This window comes from Arachis hypogaea, chromosome 12, assembly GCF_003086295.3.
Source record: "Arachis hypogaea cultivar Tifrunner chromosome 12, arahy.Tifrunner.gnm2.J5K5, whole genome shotgun sequence".
Taxonomy (NCBI): Eukaryota; Viridiplantae; Streptophyta; class Magnoliopsida; order Fabales; family Fabaceae; genus Arachis; species Arachis hypogaea.
The window spans coordinates 50,798,258-50,802,392 of record NC_092047.1 but is presented as its reverse complement, the minus strand read 5'-3'; the positions used below and the strand labels follow the sequence as shown (position 1 = coordinate 50,802,392).

Below are 4,135 nucleotides of genomic sequence, written 5' to 3'. Positions count from 1 at the left end.
CAACTGTTCGTTTGGAGGAGGTGTTCAAGAAGACCCCAATCAACATTTAACCACCTTCCTGAGAATATGTGACACAGTGAAGTCTAATGGTGTTCATCCTGACGCCTATAGACTGCTCTTATTTCCATTCTCACTTAGGGACAAAGCAGCCAAGTGGCTGGAATCTTTCCCAAGGGAAAGCTTGACAACTTGGGAAGACGTGGTGAACAAATTCTTAGCAAGATTTTACCCTCCTCAACGAATCAATAGGCTGAGAGCTGAGGTCCAAACTTTTAGGCAACAAGATGGTGAGACTCTATATGAAGCATGGGAGAGGTTTAAAGACCTAACAAGGAGGTGCCCACCAGATATGTTCAACGAATGGGTGCAGCTGCACATTTTCTATGAAGGGCTCTCTTATGAGTCAAAGAAGGCAGTAGACCATTCATCCGGAGGATCTTTGAACAAGAAGAAGACTATTGAGGAAGCCATAGATGTTATTGAAACAGTAGCAGAGAACGACTACTTCTATGCTTCCGAAAGAGGGAACACAAGAGGAGTAATGGAGCTAAACAATGTAGATGCTCTGTTGGCCCAAAACAAGCTCATTACCCAGCAGTTGGCTGACCTCACCAAGAAGATGGAGATGAACCAAGTAGTAGTAATCTCAACTTCATCAACAACCCAAGAAGGAGTGAATGAAGAAGCAGAGGGTAGTCAGGAGCAAGCCAACTACATTGGGAATTCACCAAGGAAAAACTATGATCCATACTCCAAGACCTACAACCCTGGGTGGAGAAACCACCCAAACTTTGGGTGGAGAAGTGAGCAAGATCAAAACCAAGACCAGAGACGTTACAAACCCCACAACAACACTTCTCCACACGCCTATCAAAACCAAAACAGCACATCTGCTCCGAATCACCCATCAATTGATGACAAGCTCTCTAAGATTGAAACCTTAATTGAAGGAGTATGCAAAGACATTCGAAACAGTAAAGCATTCAGAGAGGAAGTGCAGTCAAATATGCAGAATCAAAATGCTGCCATCAAGAAACTGGAGACACAAATCAGCTATCTATTTAAGCAGCTTCCTAACCACAACCTTTGCTATGATGCCAATTCAAGCAAAAGGGAGGAGTGTCAAGCTATCACACTTAGGAGTGGAAAGGAACTGAAGAAACTGCCCCAAAAACCACAAGAAGAAGGCTCAAATGAAAAGGGAGAAGAGCAAGATGGAGTTCAACCTCCCACGCCAAGTCCGCAGAAAGAAAAAGGGATGCCACAACTGAACATCTCAAGAGCTCCATATCCCCAGCTATTGAAGAAAAAGGAAGATGACAACCAGTTCTTGAGATTTTTGGAAATCTTCAAGAAACTACAAATCAACATACCCTTTGCTGAAGCCATAGAACAAATGCCACTCTATGCCAAGTTTTTGAAGGAGCTAATGACTAAGAAGAGAAGCTGGAAGAACAATGAGACTGTGATACTAACCGAAGAGTGTAGTGCTATCATTCAGCATAAACTACCCCAGAAACTGAAGGATCCTGGGAGTTTTCAGATCCCTTGTATTATAGGAGAAATCACAGTAGAGAAGGCTCTTTGTGACTTAGGAGCCAACATCGATTTGATGTCAGTAGCTATGATGAGAAAGATGAAAATTGAGGAGGCTAAACCAACAAAAATGGCCCTACAACTGGTAGACCGATCATTCAAATTCCCTCACAGATAGTAGAGGATTTGCTGGTAAAAGTGGGAGATTTCATATTTCCAATAGATTTTGTGGTGCTGGACATGCAGGAGGACGCCAAGACCTCCATCATCTTGGGAAGGCCGTTCTTGGCCACTGCTGGAGCTGTCATTGATGTTCAGAAGGGTGACCTCACCCTGAGATTACACAACGAAAAGATGACATTCAATGTGTTCAAGGCCATGAGTTACCCACCAGAACAATTGGGGGAATGCATGAGGTTAGATGCACTTGAGGATGAAGTGCAGGAGAATTTTGAAGAAGAAGAACCTGAAGAGGACGAGAGATTGGTGGAGGAAGAATCTGAATCAAGTGAAGAGGTAGCCACAGCAAAAATACATATACCAGATGCACCAAAGGAAGGGAACGAAAAGTCAGAAGCACCCAAACTTGAACTCAAAGCACTGCCACCCACTCTCAAATATGCATATCTAGGAGAAAATGAAAACTACCCAGTGATCATAAATTCATCCCTCAGTCAAGATCAAGAGGACGAGCTACTCAAGGTGCTGCGGGAGCATAAGGATGCCATTGGATGGACCCTTGCTGACTTGAAGGGAATCAGTTCAGCCATATGCATGCATAAAATACTGTTGGAAGATGATGCTAAGCCATCCATTCAATCCCAAAGAAGGCTGAACCCAATCATGAAGGAAGTGGTACAGAAAGAGGTTATGAAGCTTTGGCAAGGAGGGGTCATATACCCAATTTCGGACAGCCCTTGGGTTAGCCCCATACATGTTGTGCCCAAGAAGGGAGGAATCACTGTGGTTACCAATGAGAAGAACGAGCTCATACCTACAAGGACCGTCACAGGATGGCGGATGTGCATAGACTACAGAAAACTCAACGAGGCTACACGAAAAGACCATTTTCCCCTTCCATTCATGGATCAGATGTTGGAAAGACTTGCAGGGCATGCATATTATTGTTTTCTCGACGGTTATTCAGGATATAACCAAATAGTGGTTGATCCCAGAGACCAAGAGAAAACCTCATTTATTTGTCTGTATGGAGTGTTTGCCTATAGGCGCATGCCATTTGGGCTATATAATGCACCTGCAACTTTCCAACACTGCATGCTTTCTATCTTTTCAGATATGATAGAAAAATTCATTGAAGTTTTTATGGATGATTTCTCGGTATTCGGAGATTCCTTTCCTAGTTGCCTACATCACCTCGCCTTGGTATTGAAAAGATGCCAAGAGACCAATTTGGTCTTGAACTGGGAAAAATGCCACTTCATAGTGACAGGAGGAATAGTCCTTGGTCACAAGGTCTCTCACCAAGGCATTGAGGTTGATAGAGCTAAAGTAGAACTTATTGAAAAACTACCTCCACCTAGTGATGTCAAGGCAATTAGGAGTTTTTTAGGGCATGCTGGTTTTTACAGAAGGTTCATTAAAGATTTTTCAAAGATAGCCAAGCCCTTAAGCAATCTCCTTGTATCTGATACACCATTTATCTTTGATGAAACATGCATGCTAGCATTTGCAGATTTGAAAATGAGGTTATCATCTACCCCTATCATTTTCCCACCTGATTGGAACCTACCATTTGAATTGATGTGTGATGCATCTGATTTTGCAGTTGGGGCAGTGTTAGGACAAAGGAAAGATAACTTAGTTTGTGTGATATACTATGCTAGCAAAGTCCTTAATGAAACTCAAAGAAATTATACCACTACTGAAAAGGAGTTGCTAGCAATAGTTTTTGCATTTGACAAATTTAGATCATACCTCATTGGTGCTAAAGTGATTGTCTTTACAGATCACACAGCACTAAAATATTTGTTTGCCAAGCAAGAATCAAAGCCAAGACTAATAAGGTGGATCTTACTGTTGCAGGAATTTGATATTGAAATCAGAGACAAGAAAGGAGTGGAGAACAAGGTGGCAGATCACCTATCCAGAATCCCTCATGATCAAGGTGGAGGAAATGATACAAATGTGAACGAGCTCTTCCCTGATGAGCAGTTGATGACAGTTCACAAAGCACCATGGTTTGCAGATATTGCAAATTTCAAGGCAACTGGGGCATTACCCCCAGGGATCAACAAACATCAAAAAAGGAAGCTCATGAATGATGCAAAATACTTTGTCTGGGACGAGCCATATCTCTTCAAGAAATGTTCAGATGGAATCCTTAGAAGATGTGTTTCGGAAGAAGAAGGAAGAGAAGTCCTGTGGAATTGCCACGGTTCATATTATGGCGGGCACTTTGGAGGGGACAGAACTGCAGCAAAGGTGTTACAAAGCAGATTCTTTTGGCCCACCCTTTTCAAGGATGCCAAGGAACTAGTAAAAAGCTGCAATGAATGCCAAAGATCTAGAAACCTGCCCAAAAGAAACGCCATGCCACAAAATTTCATCTTGGAACTGGAACTGTTTGATGTGTGGGGAA

General features: G+C 42.6%; 1 non-coding gene across 1 annotated transcript; it reads right to left on the bottom strand.

The window, feature by feature from the left end:
• Nucleotides 1-247: 247 nt before the first annotated feature.
• Nucleotides 248-354, bottom strand: LOC112731218 (small nucleolar RNA R71). The gene has a single exon (XR_003167005.1). It is a non-coding gene; the product is annotated as a small nucleolar RNA R71 (small nucleolar RNA).
• Between the last annotated feature and the right edge of the window lie 3,781 nt (nt 355-4,135).